This window comes from Panthera tigris, chromosome A2, assembly GCF_018350195.1.
Source record: "Panthera tigris isolate Pti1 chromosome A2, P.tigris_Pti1_mat1.1, whole genome shotgun sequence".
Classification (NCBI taxonomy): domain Eukaryota; kingdom Metazoa; phylum Chordata; class Mammalia; order Carnivora; family Felidae; genus Panthera; species Panthera tigris.
In genome coordinates this window covers 55,670,765-55,694,775 of record NC_056661.1, presented here as the reverse complement: position 1 = coordinate 55,694,775, position 24,011 = coordinate 55,670,765, and the positions used below count along the sequence as shown (strand labels likewise).

Sequence of the window (24,011 nt, the reverse complement as noted above, 5' to 3'; positions counted from 1 at the left end):
CGGAGTTTAGACCGGGCGGGGCAAGAGGGGTGCCGGGTGGGTCGGGTACTCAGGGCTCCGCCGCGGACGCGCCGGGGGCGGGGGGGGGGGCAGTCTCTGGGCGTCGGTTCGCATGGCTCCGCTTGCCGCCAGAGGCACGGGCTCGGCCCCCTCCCCGGCCCGCGGCGAGACCCCGCCCCGGAGGCGGAGGCAGGGGAGGGGGCCCGGGGCCGACTGGGGCCGCCCCTCCGCGCCTCCGCCCCGCCCCGCGCCGCGCACAGCCGGGGCTCGCGGCTCTCGACGCGCCGACGGCCGGGCGGACTGACGGACGGGCGGCGAGACGTGCGGAGCGCCCCGCGGTGAGTGCGCGCCGAGCCCCTGCCGCGCGGGGTCCCCACCTCCTCTCCCGCGCCGCGCCCCCGCCAGCGCGCCGCTCGCCGCGGTGGGCTTGGGGGCCCTCGGACGCCCCGACGGTTCGGCCGCCCCGCGGAAGGGCGCCCGGAGCCACGGGGTGTCCACACCCGCCCCGCCGCGGGCTCGCCATCCCGGTCCCGGTCCCATTGGACGGATGCGGGCACTGAGGCCAGCGCCGGGAGGGGGGTGCGGGGGGTCTCGGGGTCTGCGGGCAGGGTCCCCCCAGCCACCCCCCCTCCCTGCCCCCTGTGCTGCCGCCCCTTCCCTCCGCTGCACCCAGCCGGTCACCGCCCCCCAAGCCCCAGCATGGCTCCACTCCTTCCCTAAGCCCCCTCCCCCTCTCCCCCTGCCCCTCAGGTCCCTCCGTCGTCGGGCACCACCCCCACCGTCAACGCTCACATCGTCAGTTCCCCCCCGCCCGTCACGCTCACTGCCACACAGGCACCCACACCAGTATCCAGAAGTTCCTGCACCCTCTGCCTGGGCGCACCCACCATCCCTCACCCCATCCCCCCAGTCATAAAGTCCCGTGCTCAGGGCTGCCCCCCCTCCCATCTCTCACACACATGATCCGGGTCCTCACACTCATCTCCCACACACGTCGCTCTTGCACACCCATGCCTCATACACACGTGCCTCTCGCTCGGGTGTCTCCCAGACACGCACGCCTCTCTCACACAGTTGTGTCTCCGTTCCACGCGTGTGCCTCCCCTAACACGCATGCGTGTCTGCCACACGTGTGTCTGTCACACAGGCATATCTATCTCACATGTGTCACACACGTGTCTCGCGCGTAGCTGGAGTAACAAACATCCCCGCACGCACTGAGTCTTGCACAGAGTCACAGACGCCGACAACTTCATGGTCCCCCTGTGCCCTGACACTCCCGACTCTAACGGGCACTGCTCTCCTGAGTTTGCTGGGAGCCAGAGTAGGGCTGGGGGAGATGTCTCTTGGCTGAGGCTGTCTTGCCCTGGGGCCTGGGAGGCTGTGGGAGCACTGAGAGCCTAGGGAGGGGCCTTCGGGGATGGGCCAGACTCCACCGGCCTGCTCACTCCTTATCAGCCCCTGCATCCTCTCCCCTTCCCCCACCCTGCTCTCCCAAGCAGGGTTGCCCTTTTCTGTCTTTACTGTTACCAGGTGATTGCACTTGGACTGGTCCAAAGCTGGTGTGAGCCAGCAGGTGTTACCACGGCAAGCCAAACCAAAAAAAGATTTGGGTGCGGGGCATCACCCAGAGCCCCTTGAATAGGGACTGGTCTAGGTCCCTGGCAGAGCAAGCCCCCACAGTGGTCCCGGCGTGGGCTTGCAGCTGAAAGATTGGGGCCCTGAGCCTGCCTCACCTTCCCCACATGCAGATGAGGGTGAAGACCCCCGCCAGGAGGAGGGAGGGACCTGTAAGTGTTGCTCCCTCCACTTTCACCCTCCCCTCCTGCATCCAGAGCTGGGAGATGGGGGAAGTGGGCAGGGAATGGGTGAAATCAAAGAATCTTACTCCGGCTGTGCAAACCTGCCAGCCTTAGCTTTGACTGGCTCTGTGTGTTTTGTTTGGCTCTTACCATGTTGTTATTATTTTTAAATATTTAATTAGCTGCCAGCGTTTGGAAATTGGCAGGTTTCACATAAAAGTCCGGATTTCCATCTTCACTTGAAAAATCGCAGCGCCTGGCAGCTCAGGGTCCACGTCCCCCTGCGGTACCCATTGGCTAGGGCTGCCTGCCTTCTGCCCCTGAGGGTGGGAGGGAGCACCATTTGGCCAAAGTCTCCACCAGGCCTGCTTGTACGTTCTCAGCTCCTACCTGCCTTGCACAGGCCTCTGTGTTGGCTGTGCCTGCTGTATAAACTAGGCTGTTTTTGCTTCCTTGCCCACCCTGAAGGGGTCTAGGCTAGTCCACTCACCCATGGCTGGGGAAGCCTTGAGTGAGCCTCATACTTCTTCAGTGCATTGAAAGGCATGCTAGGGCCTGGACCACAAGGCATCTTTGTGGTGATGGCGGGCACTTTCTGCTGGGCTGTGGGGGACAGTGTCCTGGGAGCCCCATGGAAGGGAGGCAGTGATCTCAGAGCCAGACCTTGACCATCACATTTCTTCCTAGATCCTGTCATTGATTCTGCAAGGTCACATTCTTACCCTGTTTGACAGATGGGGAAACTGAGGCTTGGAGTTTTCCAGCAGACACATGGTAGAGCTGGGATCTCAACCCAGATTTTCCTGACCCTACAGCCAAGCTCTTTGTCCCCCCTCTCTCCCTCCCCCCAAGGAATCCACTAGAGGAGGGACTCGGTCTCATCCACCCTGGGCGAATTCCCCGAGTCAGGTCCACGCCTGGCACACGGTAGATGCTTAATAACTGCTTGTGGAATGACCGAGGGAAGTGTAGCTGCTTTCTCTTCAGGGGTCAGGGTAGAGCTAAATTCAGGGCCTAAAGTGAAGAAGATTTCATGCAAACTGACCGACCACCCAGGTTCCTTTTATCAGCCTGAAAGCTCAGCAGTTTTCTGTGCTTTTTAAATTGTACTATTATTTTTTTATTTTATATAGAGAGAGTGAGGCAGGGAGAGGGGCAAGGGCAGAGGGAGAGAGAGACCGAGGTAGAATCCCAAACCGGCTCCATGCTCAGGAGCTTGATCCCATGCCTGTGAGATCATGACCTGAGCCAAAATCGAGAGTCGGATGCTCAACCGCCTGAGCCACCCAGGCGCCGCTCTGCTTTAGTCTTTATGGTCATAGTCTCTGTGACCCCGTGACCACCAGGGTGAAGATTCCTGAGTCTCAAATCTGTATGGCCTCAGGAGCATCATCGTGTGCTGTGTTGGACGTCAGGTTTCACGTTGGCCTTACATTTGGGGGCCGTGGGTGTGAGCATTTTCCTCAGTAAGCCCAGGTCGGCCTTGGTGTCCAAGATGCCTTGCAAGGAGGGACTCAGGTGGGGAACAGGCTCCAGCTCCCGGCTCCCATTCCTTGGGTGGCCTCTCCATGGGTGGCATGGGTGGGGCAGTTGCTGTGTTATTTTAAGACCTAGTTCCCATGCTGTCTCTTGTGAGCACATGTACGTGGCTAAATTCACGTAAGTGAAGTGCCCTAGGGATGTGCCACCTCCTGGATGTTTGCTGGCCTGACTGAATGAGGACCCGCCCTTCCAGAGTGACTGGGGGTGATGGGCAGCCCCGGCCTCTTCCTCATACTTGCTGAAGGTTTTCTTTCCTGCTGGGCTGTACAAGGTAGTGCAGAGGGCCCGTCCCTCCCTTCTCTGGGCCTCAGTCTTACCTTCTGTAAAGTGGATATCCTCTGATGGCTTCCCGGTGCTCATGGTCCTGAAGTGGGGAGGGGAGGATGGAATCCTGGGTTCTGCTCTCCAGGAGGCATTTGGGTGTAGCCCGCCTCCCAGGCTTCCTGAACTCCGAAGGGCCTCCCCCGGACGAAGGCCTGGCCCCGGGATGCAGTTCCGTTGTAGCTTGCAACAGGATTCTGGCCGCTGTGCTCCCATGGTCTCATGATCTCTGTGAGGGCTAGCAGGAATAATTCTGTCAGGCGGGAGCTGTTGCAGGAGCTTGGCTCCCCTGGGCCAAGTGCGGGAGTCACATCCTAGGTGAGGCACCGTCCAGGTAGGGACTCACGGTGGACAGTGCAGACATTGTCTTTGCTCCCATGCAGTTTATTTTCTAGTTGGAGGGGTGAGGTGGGGTGAGTCAGGTGACAAATGAATTAGGTTGATTTCAGATGCTGTAGAGAAGTTTAAGTCCGCAGGACAACCAAATCTAGGTGGGCAGGGAGGGTCCTTTGAAGAGAGGATTTCTGAGCTGAGACCAGAGTGGTGAGGGAGAATGCCAGGCAAGGGGCACAGCTAGTGCAAAGGCCCTGAGGTGGGACCCTGCTTGGTGTGTGTGAGGGATGGAAAAGAAGGAGGTGGGAGTGGGTAAGGGAGGGGACTGAGGAAGTGAAGAAGGGGCAGGGCAGGGAGTTTGAAAGCTACTGAAAAGTTTTGAGGGAAGGAGCAGTGAGATCTGATTTCTGTTTTATTTTATTTATTTTTTTAACATTTATTTATTTTTGAGACAGAGAGAGACAGCATGAACAGGGGAGGGGCAGAGAGAGAGGGAGACACAGAATCTGAAACAGGCTGCAGGCTCTGAGCGGTCAACACAGAGCCCGACGCGGGGCTCGAACTCACGGGCCGTGAGATCATGACCTGAGCCGAAGTCAGACGCTCAACCGACCAAGACACCCAGACGCCCCTGATTTCTGTTTTAAAACACACCCTCGAGCCATAAGATCAAGAGGCTTGTGCCAGGCCCCGTGTTGGGGTGCAGTTCTCACCCTTGAGAAGCTATGGGCGGGTGGGGGAGACAGGTCTGTGGGCAGATGTTTGAGATCCAGGGTGACGGATGCTGGTTAAGTAGATGTTGGCACAGCCTCGCCATGGAATATTATGCAGCTACAAAAAATGAGGATGCTCTCTGTGGAAAGAAAGTTCTTTCAAGATCTGTTAAGAGAGGAAAACAAGGTGCTGAATGGCATGTAAAGCATACTATTTAAAAAAATTGTTTATTAAAAATTTTTATTTTTTAATTTTTAAACAAGTTTTTTAATGTTTATTTATTTTTGGTATATATATAGAGAGAGAGCACAAGTGGGGGAGGGGCTGAGAGAGAGAGAGAGAGAGAGAGAGAGACAGAATCTGAAGCAGGCTCTAGGCTCTGAGGTGTCAGCACAGAGCCTGACGTGGGGTTCAAACCTACGAACTGTGAGATCATGACCTGAGCCGAAGTTAGACGCTTGACCAGCTGAGCCACCCAGGTGCCCCTAAAACATGCTACTCTTATGTCAAATAAGAAAAACAAATTCATGGGACACTTGGGTGGCTCAGTCGGGTCAGCGTCTGACTCTTCATTTTGGCTCAGGTCATGATCTTGAGGATTGTGAGTTCGAGCCCCATATCAGGCTCTGTGCTGACAGTGTGGAGCCTGCTTGGGATCCTCCATTTCTCCTTGCTCTTTCTGCCCCTCCCCCCCCTCCCCCCAATAAACGAATAAACTAAAAAAAAAAAATAAGAAGAAAGAAATACAAATGCACATTGGCTTATATGTGCATAAAGAACAAGGTTCACTGGTGTGGTTACCTGGGGGTGGGGGTGGGTTGGAGTGGGCAGGTGGGGGCCTAGGGTGCAAGGGTTAGGTGACACCTCCCACGCTGTGCCTTGTTTATATTTTCTGCTTTTTGAACAATGTGACTGGATTGCCTGCTCAAAACATCAAATTAAAAAGCAGTTGGGCAGTTGGTGGGTGACTGTTGGTTTGTGAATTTTAAGTGGGAGTGTTTGAGGATGGTTTTTAAATTCCCTGCTTTACTGACCTTGTTGTTGAGCAGACGGACTTCTTCCTGGCATGGCATGCAAAAGTTTCCACTGTGATCAAATTAGATGGTAACAGAGTCACTTTTTGCAAAGTTTGGCCAATGGACAAAAGAAAAATCCCACCCTTTTTCTCTCTCCTTGTTTCTTACCCCCTTTTCCTGTGGGTGTGTTTCCTTCTGGTGATTTGACTGCTGGCTCTTCCTGGCGTGGGCACCATGGCATTGACTGTTCAGTCCTGAGACTGTTTCCATAGTCAGCCCCCCCACCCCGGGCTGGCTACAGGTCCGGAACCGGGGGCAGTCAGGTGCAGGAAATCCCCTGCTTTGGCATCCTGTAGGGTTCAGATTCTCAGTCCTGACACTCACAGGCTGTGCTCCCATCAGGCCAGTGACTTACCCCACTGAGCCTCAGTTTCCTCCTCTGTAAAATGGGTGTCATCTCTCTCTCTGTTAGGGTTAACAGAAGGAGAAAATGAGATCACTCATTCCTTCATTCAGCAGATATTTCTTGGGCATCCACTGGGTACTGGGTTCTGGTTTAAGTGCTGGGAATAAGTGCCCAAGACAACATCCTCTGCCCCCACAGAGCACGTTCTGGCAGGAAACACACACAGGAGACTTACGGGTGCTCACTGTGATGTCCTGTGCTGGCCGTGCATGCAATGAAGAAATGGCAAAGCTGGTCCAGGACTGGGAGGTGGGGTAGAGCATCGGAGGAAGCAGTGGAGCAGACACTTTGGGTGGAGTAGTCACAGCAGGTACAAATGACCTGGAGCAGGTGGAGATCAGGACCCCCATGCTCAAGGAGAGCCACTGGTAGGCCAGGTCTGGGGGCCACAGGAGGGCTTTCATTTTTATTCTTGGTGTGACACATTCAATTCAGGGAGGGGTGAGCTCTGAATGAGATTTAAAACTTTTTATTATTATTATTATTTTTTTAACGTTTATTTGTTTTTGAGAGAGAGAGCATGGGGCAGGGGCAGAGAGAGAGGGAGACACAGAATCTGAAGCGGGCTCCAGGCTCTGAGCTGTCGGCACAGAGCATGACACGGGGCTCGAACTCACGAGTAGTGAGATCATGACCTGAGCTGAAGTCATACGCTTAACCGACTGAGCCACCCAGGTTACCCATATTGAGATTTTAAAGTTCCGCACCCCTGGGCTGCTGGGGGAAGACCACTGGGGCCTAGAGCTGGGCCTTATGGGGCAATGGCGAGTAGTGGAATTGTGGTCGTTCTCTGGGAGGGTTAGGAACCATGGCTGAGCATTGCTTTGAACAGCCAGGGAGAGGCTTGTGAAGTCAAGGTTCCTGGTCAGTGGCTCCCTGGACATCACGCCAAGGATGTGTGCCCAAGGTTTTGGGGTGCTTGCAGTAGCCTCTGGTGTGGGGTGGCTCGGTGTCCCTCCCATGCTAACCCGAGGGCCCCAGGGATGCACACAGGCAGTTCTGACATGCTTCAGTCAGGGCTGTCCCGAAGGACAGCCTAGAGGTCATGAGAGCCAGAGAGGCACCTAGCTGAGTCTGGCAGTGGTCAGGGAGGGCTTCCTGGAGGAGGTGATACAGGCACTGTGATGTGAAGGTAAAAGGGTGAGAGAGAGACAAGGACGGGAGAAAACCCAGCGTGTCTTGGAGAAGGGCAGGTGGGAAGTAAGGGTGTACTGGTGGACTAGACTCCGACAATGGAGCACCTCACATCCTGGTCTGTGAACTGGAGCTGGGCAGCCTGGGGGCATTTCTTAGAAGAGGACGGACGTGGCCAAAGCATTAGACGGTCCCTCTGGCAGCCCAAGCACGAGGGTGGGACCGGAGGGGGTAAAATGGTGGGTGGAAGTCCTGTGAGAGTGACAGGGCAGGGAAACTGAGGCTCAGAGAGGGGCATGCCTGCCTGTAGTCACACGGCAAGTGGGGAGGAGGAACTGAGCGGGAGCCAGGTCTGTCCGCCTCTGGGTCCTGCTCCGGATGGGCTGCCCTTTCATTACAGGCACGGCTGGCACGCACTGCTCATTCTCCTGCTCCGGTCGGGTCCCTTCCCGGGGCCCCTCTCAGGTCAGGTCATGCGTCATTTTGCACCATTGTCCTCACGGTTACTGGAATTTGGAAACACTGCAAAAATGCCTCTGTCTTCTCATATATGGAGATTGTTGCAAAGAAAGTGCTGGTTTGGGGAAAGGTTATTTCCTTCCTTGAGGGTGGGGAGCCTAGCTTTTCTGGTCGGGGGGATGCTGCGTTGTAGGCCAGAGTGACCCCACCCGGGTCACAGTGTTCGTGAGGAAGTGGGCCGCCTGCCCGCCTGGGGCTGGGAGACTTGGCCGGGCCCAGAGGGTGGGGGGCAGGGGCAGTGCACACCCTTGCTCCTGGGGAGTGGGACAGCCGCCTGCGGCCGCAGCCACCGGAGGCTTCTTGCCTTCAGGCAGACCCTGGCCTCCTGGGCCTTTAATCTCACCTCCTAGGGTTTTAGTTTCCTCATCCCGGCTCTGCTGTTTGATGCCCAGGAGTGGCCTGAAATGTGGGAAGAGGGCCTGACGTGTGGAGTGATGGTGGGGTGAGGGCTTTGCCAGGCCAGGGAAGCAAGGAGGGTGCTGGCACAGGTCCCATGACCCTGGATAATGAGGGCCGTGTCTCCCAGCCTCAGCTTCTCCATCTGTGAAGTGGGCCTGGTGGTCGTGGCCTGCCTAGTAGCCTGAGTGTGCAGACTGCAGGACATGTGGAAAGCCCCAAGCACGGCTCTTGGTAGGTACACAGTGCTTCTCTGATGCGTGCTAGCTAGGCTCTTTGAGTGCCATGACCCCATTCTCCTGTCTTGTGTCTCTATATTCTGATCACTGAGATGCCATGGTCTGCGTAGGGGCCAGCCCTTGGCCTTGTGGTCAGGACACATCAGTTATTATTATTATTTTTTAATGTTTATTTATTTTTCAGAGAGAGAGAGAGGGAGGGAGAGAATCCCAAGCAGGCTCCATGCTTTCAGCACAGAGCCCAACACAGGGTTTGAACTCATGAACCATGAGATCATGACCTGAGCCGAAATCAAGAGTCAGACACTTTGGGGTGGCTCAGTCGGTTAAGCATCCAACTTCGGCTCAGGTCATGATCTCGAGGCCTGTGAGTTCAAGCCCCGCGTCAGGCTCTGTACTGACAGCTCAGGGCCTGGAACCTGCTTCGGATTCCGTGTCTCCCACTCTCGCTGTCCCTCCCCCACTCTCACTCTGTGGCTCTCTCTCTCTCTCAAAAATAAATGAACATTAAAAAAATTTTAAGAGTCAGACACTTAACCGACTGAGCCACTCAGGTGCCCCCAGGACACACCAGGCCTTGATGAGCCTCCCAGAGCTCTTTCCTCAGCCTGGGTCTCCCATCCTGGCCCTGAATTCCCAGCTGTGTCTTCGGTCCCTAAGTGAGCTCTAGGTGACCCAGAAAATTCTGTTCTTCTCCTGTCTCCTCACAATGAAAATACAACATTAAAAATACTGTGGTAGAGAACTCTCAGGACCCCTGAGAACACCTCCCCAGCCCCCAAAGAGTCTGTAGCCTGAGTCCTAGGGACCAGGGAAGGAGTCTGAGCAGGAGAGCACAGCCGGCAGGGAATGCATGGGACAGGCACAGTGGGACAGGATCTCGGAGGACCAGGGCAGCACAAGGGGTCAAGGCATGGGTGAGCTTGACCTGTGCCAACTCCTCAAAGGTACAGACACACTGTACCTTCCTTGACCCCCCCGCAGGCATGTGCGCATACACACGTGCACACACACACACACACACACACACACACACACACACACGGCCACAGCTCTTCACTGTGGTTTCCGCGTCAGCCTTCCTGATCCTCGGGAGCTGAGAGATTAGCCGTCCTCGTGGTGGTTTGGTGCTGGCTGAGCATCTCAGTGTCCCTTATCTGCTCCCCTGGCATGTCCTCAGAGCGGATCCCTTCAAATGTTGTCTGACCATCGGCACCCCAGGGTCTCTGGCTGCTGTTGTCTGATTACAAGGGCTGATGAAGGCAGGCCCCGTAGGGGGCCTTGTGTCCTTTCTTGGGGAAAAAGCCAGTGGGTATCAGCTTCCTCTTCTGATAAAGGGATAATTAGCATAATACTAGCACATTTTCTGCCCTATCTCCCAACCTCCTGTGCCTTGATGTTATACATAGTATATTTTTATTCTTTATTTTTAATTTTTTAAAAAAAAATGTTTATTTATTTTTGAGAGAGAGACAGACAGAGTGTGAGCAGGGGAGGGGGCAGAGAGAGAGGGAAACACAGAATCCGAAGCAGGCCCCAGGCTCTGAGCTGTCAGCACAGAGCCTGATGAAGGGGCTCAAGCCCATCAACTGTGAGATCATGGCCTGAGCTGAAGTCAGACGCTTAACTGACTGAGCCACCCAGGTGCCCCATAGTATCTTTTTAAAAATCCTTCCCCTGTTAAATTTATTTAAAAGGAGATCTTTTGTCACAACAGTAGACAAAAAAATCAGACTTGCCCTAAATCAGCAATACCCATGAAAATGCAGGTAACAGCCTCCGAGCAGGACTTCGGGTCCTATAGCTGCTTCTGTTCCCTGCCTCAGCCTGCGGCTGTGGGACCCGCCCTTTCTTGGTACAGAGGAAGGTTGGCAAGTGTCAGGGAGATGTTCTCTGTGAAAGAGAATGAGGAGGGGGATAATTACTGTCCCCAGGCCTCTGTGACCCCTGCTTTGTGCCTGAGATCTGACCTCACCCTGCACGGTCTTCTGTAGCCCCACTTGGACAGAGCCCTCTAGCTGGTCATGCCGCACCTCCCGTCTGCTGGGGACCCCCCTCCCACTTTCTGGGTGCTTGTTGGCATGTTTCCTGCTGAGCAGGGCCGTGAGAGGAGGCTGCAGTCCCTCCAGCAGGGATGTCTTCTCTGAGACCAAGTCCCTGGTTCTCAGGCCGGGGGGGTGGGGGGGGTGGGGAGGGGGGGCGGGGAGCCTTCCCTGAGGCGTCGGGTGGCCCAGGGTCCATGCCAAGGGGGTAAGGGGCTGGGCCTTAGGGCCAGGGCTCCAGCGCTGAGGAAAGAGGTTGATGGTACCTGGTGAGGTGAGTCTGGGCCCAGTCTTTGGGTGACATGGGGAATTTAGGCCTGCCTAGGCAGCAAAGTGCCTCGCAGGCTGTGAAGTGCAGTGAGCAGATGCCATTAACGTTCCTTCTCATGGGTAATGCCAGTAACACGCACAGTAATGGCCGGTGAGCCCTTAGTTAGCCACGTGCCCTGGCGTGAGGGAAAGTCCTGCCCTACTCCCCTCACCCCTGCAACTTGTTTTCTTGAACGGAGTGGCTGACCTTACCCCCTGACGAGGGAGACAGACTAGTTTACTGGAGTGCTGGCCGTGGAGAGGATATGGTGACGTCAGTTGCCTGTGCCTGAAATGTCCCACTGTGACCCCAAGGCAAGACATGCCTGACCCAGGTGTGCTCCCTTGGAATGGCTCTGGCTTCCTGTGCATGGGCTGGGAGCAGTGACCCTCCCTCGGTTCCAGACCTCGGGGGTCTCACGGGGGTGGTAGGGCCTGAGCGTAAGGCACGGTGGCCCCGCCACGCCCTGGGCTCTGTCCCTCAGGATGGTTTCCCCTGTTCCCGGCTTCCGAGGGGGCCTATGTGTTGTGGGGTGAGGGATTTCTCCTCCATGTGGAGTTCGCTTGAGGCCTCTCAGGAGGAGCAGAAGGCTCCGCTGCATCGTCAGGAAAGACTAGGGACCTACTGGCCCCAGAAGGCTGTAGCTAGGGACTCTGATGCCACCAAGCCTGCCTGACACCCCAACTTCGTTTTGTCTCTGCTTTTCTCTGTGCGCCTGGTTGATTCTCTCCAGTTGACTGAAACGTGCCTGCCCTCAGCTTGGAGGCCTCCTGGCTCACAGTCTCTTCCACCGGATGGTCCGTATGTTCCTTTAGTTCCAGTTCAGAGTCCCGGGGAAGAGCCCTGATTGGCCTAGCTTGGGCGAAACTTCCACCCCTGGCCAATGGGCTGTGGCCAGCGGTGGGGTCGTGATATTGACATGGCTCTCTGGGCTGTCTCCAGACGGTCCCTGAGAACGGGCCCTGAGTGGAGCAGACTGCCAGTGCCAGAGGGGCCTATGGCAGGGACCAAGTTTACTAATTCCAGAAACAAACATTCTTGGAGTCATGTCAGCAGCAGACAACACGGTTGCTAGTCTGACTTTCTCATCATAAGTGTCAGGATTATTTTGATCGTAGGTGAGAGAAAGTATCACATAAACAAAAAAGTCATGGAATGGGGACACCTGGGTGGCTCAGTCAGTTAAGCGTCTGATTCTTGATTTCAGCTCAGGTTGTGATCTCACAGTTTATGAGATTGAGCTCCAGGTTGGGTTCCATGCTGACAGTGTGGGGCCTGCTTCTGATTTTCTCTCTTTCTCTCTCTCTCTGCCTCTCCCACGCTTATTATGCTTGCTGTCTCCCAAAATAAATAAACTTAAAAAAGAAAAGTCATGGAATGAAAAGTACAGGGTGTAGTTTCAGGCTTGGCTGTATCCAGGGGCTCTAAAGATGCCCTTAGGACTGTGTCTCCATCCTCCATGCTGTGTTATTCTCAGGCAGGCTCAGCCACGTGGCAGTCAGGTGGCCTGGCAGCTCTGGGATCATGTGGTCCATGTAGCCCGAGAGAGGACGGCTCCCCAGAGGGAAATTGGGGTTCTCTTGCCAGGAGAAAAGGGCGGGAATCCCCACAGCATCACTGGATTGCTCTGTATAAATGGCCTACACTTTCTTTCCCCATTCCTATCTTACTTGAGGGGCCCATGTGGGCTAGACCTTCATTAAATAGGGAGTTGAGAGAGGGGGTTGGGGCTGTGGGGTCTTGGCCTCCAACCCAACCACACTCACCCCGTGGTGAGGATGTGGGCAGAGTCCGTTACTCTCCGAGGGTTTGGTCTAACCCTCTTGTTCACATCCTTCTTGTCCGTGAACCCTGTGAAGATTCAGGCACTCCATGTACAGAGTGCAGGGGGGGTCAAAAGAAGCATCTGTGAACTCTGAGGAAAGCTTTCTCAGAGGAGGGGATGGTGAGGGGATGAGATGAATAGGAGTTTGCTAAGAGGAAGAAGGATGTGCCTGGCAGAGGGAACCGAGGAAACGGGCAGATTTGAGGAGGTGTGACAGATTTAGAGTAGCTGGGAACAGTAATTTTTAAAAATATTGAGCATGTATTGAGTGCCTGTTGTTTGCCAGGCACAGTGCTAGGGTCTCTACATCATCTCCTTGAGTCCCTTCCCTACCCCCCATCCCCCACTGCCCGTGTTGCTGAGAGGCTGCTTTGATTGGGCCCATGTGCAGATGGCTTCTCAGAGGGTCACACACTGGAGTGGCCCAGCAGCCTGGGCGAGTCCAGAGCTCAGTCCTGCCTGCTGTCTGTCTGTGCTGTGGCGGGGCAGCTGATGGCACCAGGGGGCCCAACGGTTATGCCACAGCCTGGGCCAGAACCCACCATTTGCTGCACACTGCCGCCCCACTGGCAGCCCTGAGAAATTCCTGAATTTCGGGGCCGTGCGAATAAATAGGGGCACTGGGCACAGCAAAGGCCGGAGGGAGTCACAGAGTTTCCCCAGCTGGTGCCTCCTTCCAGATGCCGCAGCAGCCAAGGGAGCCTGGGGCTGCTGTGGGCCGGCCCTGCCTGCTTGTCTCCATCATCTCCTCCTCCTGTCGGTCTGTGTCTTGTCTGTGTGTCTGCTTGGCTTTTGGTCTTTGCTGCTCTCTGCCTTTCTGTCTCGTCTCTTTCTGCCTGTCCCTTTACACTCCACCCCTGCCTTTCATGGAGTCATGAGGCTCAAAGAGCACACATGAGAAAAGGACTTCTGTATAAAGGGTGGGTGCACACCTGCGGTTATGGTGTGGGGCTCCCAGCTTGGGCCGTGACTCTCCAGGTGACCTCAGGCAAGTTTTTGCCAATTTCAAAAACCCTTCTTGAGGGGGAGCGCCTGGGTGGCTCAGTGAGTTGAGTGTCCGACTTCGGCTCAGGTCATGATCTCACAGATGGTGAGTTCGAGCCCCCATCAGGCTCTGTGCTGACAGCTCAGAGCCTGCAGCCTGCTTCATATTCTGTGTCTCCCTCTCTCTCTCTGCCCCTCCCTGATTCATCCACTCCTTCTCTCCCTCTCTCTCTCTCTCTAAAATAAATAAACACTAAAAAAAAAAAAAAGACCCTTCTGGGATGAGTGTTGGGAACACTCACGTTTATAAGTCATCCTCTGTCTTCTGTCAGTCCTTTTCTGGGGCCATACACACTAATTAATCTACCCACCCACCCAAAGCCTTTTGAGCACCTGCTGTGGCCTAGACCCTGGGTCAAGGCTGAGCAGGAGGGCAGGATTCCTGCCTCAGAATCACAGTCCAGTTGGGGAGACCAGCAGGTGGACACATCAGTGTAAGATGTCAGCTCCTAAGTATGGGTAAGGAACCTTCCAGTCTTGGCATTCCATCTGGTTAGGTGGGGGATAGGATCTCTGAAATGCGGTTGATGGCAGAATGAGCCTGTCCAGGACAGCGTGTGGTGATGTCAGCAGGGCTGTCTACACTGGGGCTAGAGAAGTGATGTAGGACTGGATGGGCTCTGTTGGAGCTCTGAACAAGGTGGGGGGCCAGGGATGTGGCAGGGAGCAGGAAGCAAGTCCCTGGGGTGTTGAAGAGACAGCATGGTCTGGGCCAAGGGGAAGGGGCAAAGATAAGGAGAAGGGAATGGTCAGGAGCCTTGGGGAGCAGTGACCCACTACCTGGGGCTGGAGAAGGGAAGGATGGCCCAGCACATGTGGGGTGTGTGTGTGTGTGTGTGTGTGTGCGTGCGTGCATACGTATACATGCACACATCCTCGTGTATTCTCTCCCACTGGCCTGCCACAGTGCCTAAAATCCCACCTCTGTGTTCCTTTGGGAAAAGCATTACATTCCCCCAAGGCCAGTTTATTTTCTGGGAGTGGGGGATGGGTGAATCCATTTCCATAGGAGCCTGGCAGGTGGTCCTTTTTACCAGAAGGAGCTGACTAGTCTCAGAGCTTTTAATCGCAAAATGTCAAATTTTATTGAATTTTTTTCCCCAGCATCTAGTGAGATGATCCTTTAGGATTTTTCTTTTATTGAACTGCATTGATTTTTTAATATTGAACTACCCTTGCATTCCTGAGGTAACGCTGTTTGGGCACAATATATTATTATCCCCATAATATGCTGCTGGATTCAATTTTCTGGTATTTTATTTAGGACTTGGCAGCTAGATTCATAAGTGAAACTGGCCTATACTTCTCTCTTCTTATAGTATCCACGTCTGGTTTTGGTATCAGGATTTTCCTAGTCTTACAAAATGAGAGAAGGCCACCCCTTTTCTTTTTCTAGGCCCTGGAACAATTTTATTTTAATAGGATGGAAATTATTGTCAGCTCTGACTATGCCATGCCTAGGGCTAGACTCTGCACATAATTCTTTATTTTAGCACACAGCACCCTGTAGGGAGAGCATGATGCTTCTCATTTAACAGATGGGGAAAATGAGGCTCAGCTTCTGGTCTGTGGTCACACAGTGGGAATCTGCTCAGCTAGGCTGTGAATGTAGGCCAATGCGACGCTGAGGCCTATGCTTCCGAGCTATTCACCATGGCCAAGAATTGTCTGAGATGCTGGCCTATAGGAGAGCCTTTGGCCTTGTTCTAGGGTTTTCTGGGGGGTCTGGGAAGAGCACTGAGCATCGGGAGAACTTACCTGTCTGCTGCCCGACCACCTGTGTACCCACCTACCATTCATGCCTCCACTTGTCCACTGATCCATTGCCTGCCTGGTCATCGAGTCGTGCCTCAGCCATTCATTCCCATGCTGATACACCCACGCATTAACCCACCTTCTCCTCCGTCTGTCCTCTGTGTGCCATCCATTCACCCACCCATGTATCTATGATCGTCCACCATCGGTCTGTTCACCCACCCATCTCTTCATCAACTCTCTATCTACATACCATTTCACTTACCCACCCACTAATCCACCTTCTTATCCATCCATCTTCCACCTGCTACCCACTCATCAGCCACTCATCACCCATCCATCCATCCACCCATCAACCCATCCATCCATCCATCCACCCACCCACCCACCCACCCACCCACCCATCCATCCACCCACCCACCCATCCATCCATCCATCCATCCATCCATCCACCCACCCACCCATCCATCCATCCACCCACCCATCCATCCACCCATCCATCCATCCATCCATCCATCCATCCATCCATCCATCCATCCACCCATCCACCTACCCACCCACCCACCCAGCCATCCACTTGTCCATCTATCTACAAGGCTTAGCCTTAAAGTAGGAGCTGGGATTTTAGTCTTCAGAGATTCATAACAGAGGGCACCCTGGTCTGGGGCAGCGATATAAGCAAAGATGAGGGGTTGGGAACCAGAGTTTCCAGTTTATCAAGAATTGGGTGAATGGAAGACAGCAGAGGGAAATGGGCTTGGAAGATAGGTGGAGCTAGATGGTGATGGACTTTGAATGCCACCCTTAGGGGTTTTCACTTTATTCCTGGGCCAGGGGTCTTCAACCAGGGGTCTGTGAGATGCCTAAAATGATACACAGCAGTTTTTGGTATTTTCCCGTTTTTCTGTTAAGACTCTCAATTGCAAGTGACAGAAAACCTGGTCCCGGTTAGTTTAACACGCTGGGTTCCTGTCAGTTTTTCAATTAGGCGTGGCTGGGTCCAGGTTCTCGACAGCTATCACTGTTTCTGTTTTCCCCACCTCTTGTGTTTTTCTTGTTTGGGTGTTGGTGCCATCCTCCACCTGAGGATGAGATGGCTTCAGGGATCCTGGACATTAAATCACTTCATGTCCAGTCCAGTGGGAAAGAGAGAGACCACTTGCCCCAAATCTCACCTGTATTGGGTCTCTTGGGCTCGTGCTGGCCTGGTGTCCGGGTCTGAATTCCGCATGTCGTGACAGGAATAGGAAACCCTGATAGTGGGGGACGGGGGGGGGGGTATGGATGCCAGAATGAAGCCCCCAGGCTGCTCTTGGAAGGCAGGTAAATATACAATAGGATGGTCAGAAACCACCCCCTGTCCACTACCAAGCTTTGCTCACATTTTCCCTTTCATTGGTGGAGGGTGGTGTATTATGCATAGCTTTTCCTGGGTTCTCCAAGGGAACCATTCAGGATGTTGAGCAGGGGTGTGAGATCTGACGAAAAGCCTCCTGAGGGTGGGACAGGGCGGGCTGGGTGGAAGATGCCTGGATCTCCCGGAGAGAGGGAGAGGTCAAGGGTGTGACACTGCCCATCCGTCTGGGGCCGGGTGGAGGGCGTTGGACGCCAGGTGGGGAGAGCAGTGAGCTCAGCGTGGCTGTGGGCAGGCCCATTTCTCATCGCTCCTCTCTGGGAGCATTTCCTCTTTCCAGAGTTGTGACTTGTGGGGAAGGAAAATAGCAGCTCCCTCCCGGTGCCAAAAGCAACATTTTCTTTCCTCAAAGGTTGATTATAAGTCACGGACATTCATCTTTGTAATTTTTCACCTGCTTATGTTGGTAATGAGATTAGTGATTATATACACAGGGTCAGCTCTCGCTCAGCCTGTAAGGAGCTTTTTATTCATTTCCTTTTTTTTTTCTTTTTTTTCTTTTTTTTAAAGGGAGGAGAGGGTAGGGAGGGGAAACTACCCTGGCTGTTCTATTTGAAGGATGATTTTTCACAGTGTTTTCATGAGCTCACCCCTTTGGCTATCCCCAAGGGCCAGTGAGCATGTGAGGACACAAGGCTCCCTGCCCCTCTCTATGGCCCCCCCGGGGCCCTGATGTTCCTCAGCACTCTGCACCCAGCTCAGAGATGCGGTGTCCCCCTGCACGCTGTCCCCAGCTCCTCCCACCTCCTTGGGGATTTCAGGCCACTGACCTGTGCCTTCAGCCTTGCCTGGCTGTCCGCTGGCACACTCCTGCTGAGGCTCTCCCAGACCCCCACCTCCCGGACAAACCCTTGGCCCTGTAACCCTTCTCCTCACGGCCAGCCCTGTCTTCTTGCAAAGGACGCCAGCAATTATAAAGACTTTGGCCCACAAGGAAATGAAGGAAAATAAGACTGCAAAGACGGAAGCCAAACGTGATCACTTTTCTTTTGGTAATTTGTGACTGTTTTTCACACACCCCCCCTCCCCTCCTTCCCATGTCTCTGCCAACACCCTCTCTCACTCTTGTTTTCTTTTCCTGGGCTACTATAATTGGCCCTTTTTTCTTTTCTTTAAAAAAACTCTTTTATTGTAAAAAAGCACACATACAAAGAAAGTACATAAAAGTCAGCATACCTTTGAACAAACCCTCGTGTAACCACTACCTGGGTGAATCGAGAGGACCCCCGCCCACCCCCAGGAGCTCCTCTAGCCCTTCCCTGTCTCCCTCCCCTGACCAGGTACCCCCCCCCCACCAGACTTTTATGGTGACCATTCTAGCTTGGCTTTTCAGTTCCGCCTCCTATATTTGCATTCCCTGTATGATGTTGTTCAGATTTTACCTGGTTTTGGACCTTATAGACTGGAATCTTCCTCAGGCTCCTTGAAAAGGATGTCTGCAGTTCCCTCTTGAATTCTCAGTGTGCTGGACGCAGTGCTGGTCCCCACCACCCTGTTGGAACAGTGTCTGCTAAATGCACTAGATGCTTCGCTGAGTTCTCTGGGGGGCACTGCACCTGGGGGACTGGTGGACCTCCTCTTCAGAGCTTCTCTCTTTTTTCAGTTTCACATCGCTTCCTCCACCTTTTCTCCTCTTGCTGCTCACCTCGCCATATCCTGCTCTCTTCTTTGTTCCTTGCATATCAGCCACAGTGTGTCAGGCTGGTTCCTGCCTCAAGGCCTTTGCACATACTGTTACCTCTGCTGAGATGCCATTTCCCAGATCTTTGCATGGCCACCACATTTTTGCCAGGCAAGTCTCAGCTGAGATGTCGCCTCTTACATGTGGTTACTCTGACCACTCTTGCCAAAGAAGGGTCCCGGTCCCTGTTCTAAACAATGCCCGTATTATCTTCTTATTTATTTGTTCCTTGTCTTTTCCCTCCACCAGGACATTGGCCCCATTTGCTGGTTTTGTTTTCTGCCACATCCCAGTACCTATAATAGGAGCTGGGAGGTAGCAAGTGTGTGATAAATATCTACAAGCTAAAGGACTCTGGCTGTATTCCCTTAGCTGGACAGACCTGGGTTCAAACCCCCATGCCACCTTTTACTGGTGATCTGACCTTCCCTGGAAACTCTGGGGCCAGGGTTTGGCATTGTGTTGGCACTGAGGAAGTGATCGTTGAATATGAACCTAGCCAGCAGCTAAAATCCCCACTAATATTTTGTGCCAAGAACAAGTTTATTTTTCTCGATGAACTAGATGACTTCCTCTGATCAGACAAGGAGCATTGGATCATCCTTTGATTTCCCTTCTGGCCTTGGCTGCCAGGAAGCTTACTATCAAGGGGAGGTCTCAGGAACAGCCCTGGTTTCCTGTTGGGCCTTCAGTGCAATCCTTCTTTCTTTGCCTTTCTGTGCTCTCTAATAACTCACTTCCGGGCCCACAGTGCGTGCGTTTTTGCTTCTTACTGTAGTAAAATACACATACCATAAAATGGACCATCTTAGCCATTTTTTAACTGTGCAGTTTGGTGGCATTAAGTACATCCACGCTGCTGTGCAAACATCACATCTCCTGGACTTGTGTCTCTCAAACTGAAACTCTGTCCCCGTTGGACAGTTCCCCACCTCCCCCATCCCCAGCTCCTGACAGCCACCATTCTACTTTAAGTCTCTGTGAGCTTGATGACACCAGGGACCTCATATAAGTGGGATCATACAGTATTTATCCCGTCGTGCCTGCTTATTTCACTTAGTGCAATGTTCATCCGTGTTGTGACTTGTGTCAAAACTTCCTTTTTAAGGCCAAGTAGTATTCCATTGTATATAGAGACTATATTTTATTTATCCACTCATCGGTTGATGGACACCTGACCTGCTTCTCCTGTTCGGCTGTTGTGAATAATTCTGCAATGAACGTGGGTATGCAAATGATGTTTCAGTACATTATTTCTCACCTTTCTGAGCTTGGGGTGATCTCAGACTGAATTCTAAATTAAAAGTAGGTGTTGGGACACTTTGTAGGACTGTACTATTTTATCTGCCTCTGCCTGGTGTGTGTGCATGTGTGTGTGTGTGTGTGTGTGTGTGTGTGTGTGTGTGTGAGACGCTGTGGCCATTGCTGGTGCCCTGTCTGGTCCCTGTCACCTGGGGGCACACTCATCCCCCAGCTGCCCCAGGTATTGGCTGCTAGTGGCTCCCACCTGCATCCTTCTCCAGATCCTCATCCTTGGCCCACAGGTCTTGCCTCCCACTGCATGCCCGGCAAGTTATCCTTCCCCCTTCGACCTACCGTGGCCCTTGGCCAGTGACTGACTGAGGTCCCTGAGTGGGATGAGCCCTGGGGAGCCAGTCCCACTACAAGGCTCCCCAGGGACCAGGCTGGTGCCTGACTCTAGCCAGTAGCACATCTTTGCCCAGTGTTGTCCCCTCTGTCCCTTCCCTTTCTTCCAAGAGTTGTCCCCCACTCAGTCACATGCATGAGAACCCATGTCAGGCTCTGCTTCTGGGGGTCTCCGTGAAAGACAGCTTGTAACTCCCACATTCCCCGCTGTGGTTGTATATCTTGTACGACTGAGATGCTGTCGGAATCTGCTAGGATTGACATACTGTGGCCTACTACACCATCTGGACAGTAGGGGGATCCTTGCAAGGGGCAAAATCCCCACTGTCTGCCACTTAGAGAAGAGGTGGGTCCTAACCCAGGAGACCAGGACTTTCAGGAGGTGACCCCGGGCAGGAGGGAGCAGGAATTCCCACCTCCTCTGGGCCTCCATCCTTTGGGTGTGGACAAGAGAAGCCCGAGGCCCAGGAGGGTCCGAGGGGATAGAGAGGAACCAGGGAATCCACTGATGCCAACGGGGAATGACTGTGGACCTGCCGTGGACCAGAGACACCCTGCTGTCAGGTCCTACCTTCTGGTTTTCTTGGAAAAGTTGGGGGTCTAGTTTCAGTGCAAAGTCTTATTTTTTTTTTTTAAATGTTTATCTATTTATTTTGAGAGAGACAGACAGACAGACAGAGAATCCCAAGCAGGCTCCACGCTCAGTGTAGAGCCTGACGTGGGGCTCAATCTTGCAACTGTGAGATCGTGACCTGAGCTGAAACCAAGAGTCAGACGCTCAACCAACCGAGCCACCCAGGTTCCCCCAAAGTGTTCTGGTTTTAAATGTTATCATTAAGTTCATTATACATTAATGACACTGAAATGTTATAACATCAGCAACTAATTTCAAAAGCACACACGGGCCCCCGAACGTGGACGGTGAGCAGACGGCTGGTTTGTGACCCTCTCTGGCTGGACTTGTGGGGGGCGGGGGGGGGGCGCAGGGGGCAGCTGTGTGGGCCGGGCTTCTGGAAGGAGCAGGGCCAGGTGGTCCTGATGACTCATGTTTGTAACTGGTGAGTCTACAAGTGTCTTGTGTGTTTATTTCCCTTCTGTCATCCCCAGGTGCTTGAAAGTCCCATTGTTTTCATATAGCTGTCTCTTGTGTAAAAAGAGAGAACCCCCTGTAAATATTTAAAAAGTTTTGAAGCCATACCAGCACCAACCTGGGCTTTTCTTTCTGTCTGGGGTTTCCGGGTAAAAATGTGGGATGCCCAGTTAAATTGGAATTTCAGATAGACGATGAATAAGATAGACAAGACATACTTGTGCTAAACAATTACGCGTTGCTTATCTGAAGTTCCACTGTGACTGCATGTCTCATGCTTTTATTTGCTGGCTTTGGCAAGCCTGCTCTTGTCGAGACCAGAAGGATCAGAGAACGGGCGAAAGGAAGCATTTCCTTATCTTGTGATTTGACGCTGTATAGAGCCAGACCCCGCTTTTGATAACGGCCCTGGCGATGAATCGGTGTCTCCCAGGGCCATCTGGGGGACACCAGGGTGGCCTGGCCGGCCCAGACCATTCTCATCTGGGCCTGCTGTGGATGGGAGCTGTAGGAGGTGCTGCAGAGATGTGTGTTTGAGTTTGGGAGCAGCAGCAGTGAGGGCAGCAGAGAGAGGAGCTTGCAGACAGAGTGAGGGAGGGTAGCTGAGGTTTGACGAGCACCCAGGGCACCTCTGACTCCGCTGTGCCAGGGACTTCCCTTCCTGATGCTGCCAGCCCCTGGAACCCTGCGAGGGGTGGTGAGAGAGCAGGCATGTCTCCACACAGTGCGCTTAGCCACCTATCTTGGGGGATGCTCCCTGGGAAGGGATCCTTCCTGAGTGTGCACCCACCCCCACCCATGAGAACCTGACCCAGGCTACATCAGAATGCCCACTGGCCCCACCCACAGCAGGTGTCTGATCAACAAAGACGGAAGCTGTGGCAGCCCAGACCGTGACTGCGACCCCCCCACCCCCCGCTGGTCCTGCCTGGAGGCCGCTCTGGGATCTCCAGTTCAGGGAGTCCAAGAGTCACCCCCCCTGAGCGGGACACACTCCCGGATGTGAGTGTCAGTGGCTTCCTGGCCTTCAGTCCCCCCTACACATCCACTGTGGCTCTTCGTTGTAGAGAGTGGCAAACGGAAACAGAAGAGACCCGAAAGGACACCAGACACCCATCACCTAGATCTCACGGTTGTGAACATTTTGCCATTTTGCTTTTGACCTTTGTTCATGCTGAAATATATTAGGGCACATTACAGACACAATGACCAAATTAAGTATTAATAAAAAAGGTGAAGTATTCATCTTTAAAAAATGCCAGCGTGTGCCAGCCATCACACCTCACAGAATGATGGGCTTCTCCTTACTCTGTCCTTGCAACCCCTCAAGTAGCTGAATGTCTTTCTCGTGTGGTTAGTTTACACCTGGGGCTGATCAGGACCCCACACAAATTGGGCTGCTCTATCTCAGGTCTGTTTCCTCTCTCTGCTTTTCCTATGTGCCGAACAGGCGGGGGACATTTGTCCCGTGGGGTGTCCTCCCTCTGGATCATCTGCTTTTCATTGCTTAGATCCCAGTCGTTCTGGTTACCTGTCCCTGCATCACCAGCGACCCCGACCCTTGGCAGAGGAAAGCAACAACAACAGCAGCATGGAATTTGCTCAGGAATTCAGGCTGCCTTGGCCCTTTATTCAGCTCCACATGGCATCAGTTGGGGACATTAGTGGTGTTCACCTGGCCTCTGGGCTGATGGGGAGCATCCAGAGTGGACTCACACGCCCAGTGCTGTGACCAGGGGGGATGGATCTTGGGCTCATGTGGTCTCGCTGGCAGGGTGGTCACACCTCTTCCCTGGTGGCCCAGTGCCCTCAGAGACCCAGGTGGAAGCTGCCGGGCCTCATCCAGGCGGCCCTGCATCCCCACTGCCATTCCCCTATGGGAGGAGTTGGGGTTCTGAGTCTCATTGGTGTTCCCAGGCCCATCCCTCAACCAGTCACAGTGGAGAGGGGATAAGCTTTGTGGATTTGGCTGAGTGTGGTCATGGGACTGTGCCCCACCCTGGAGCTGGGTGCAGGAAGGACCCCCCCACTGAACCCTCCCTGAGGCTGGTGGGGTTCCTGCTTGTAGAGCGGGCCCAGTTAGGACGTGGGATTCTTTTTGTTTATTCAGCTAGACCTCAGGCACTAATAGTTAAGTTAATTATACTCCTCAATAATAACACACTATTATCTTGGTCTCTGCAGGGTCCCGCTTTTATTTTATTGGTTGGTTTATTCCCATTATCTTTGCTCCCCACGCCATTCCATTTCCCCACTATGGCAGACATCCAGTTCTGCTCAGTGCGTTTCTGTTTGCCTGCGTTTTGCAAATGGTGTATTTTACCTTGGGCGGGTGTATTTTTACTCCGCATGAACGGTGTCGGGCTGGCTTGTGCTTTTTCTTACCTTTTCCATTTAGTGTTCTGTTTTTAAGGTCCATCATTGACTTCGAGTTCTGTAGGGTCTTTGTGGGTGTGTGTCTGTCAGGGTCCTAGCCGGAAACGGGGTGGGGGTGGGGCTCACACGGTTTGCCAGAGGAGTGGTTAATGAGGAGACCTAGAACAGAGGTGTGGGCAGGGTTGGGGCAGTTCTTGGAGTCATGGCTGTGGGTGGGGAGTCCTTGGAGCCCCAGGGCCTGCAGGGGTAGGGGAGAGGCAGCTCTCAGAACCCAGCAGGGTCACCCAACTGGAGTTGTGACCAAACCCCTGCCCTGGAGGGAAGAAGGGAGGGAGATGGGGAATA

General features: G+C 53.8%; 1 protein-coding gene across 2 annotated transcripts in view; it reads left to right on the top strand.

Annotated features, from left to right (window-relative positions):
- Window positions 1-270: 270 nt before the first annotated feature.
- The window catches only part of FBLN2 (fibulin 2), an 89,105-nt gene continuing 65,364 nt past the window's right edge, over window positions 271-24,011 (top strand). For both annotated transcript variants that reach the window (XM_042979602.1, XM_042979598.1), the window contains exon 1: window positions 271-338. The gene's annotated coding sequence lies outside the window, so the exon portion shown is untranslated. The remainder of the gene's footprint in view (window positions 339-24,011) is intronic.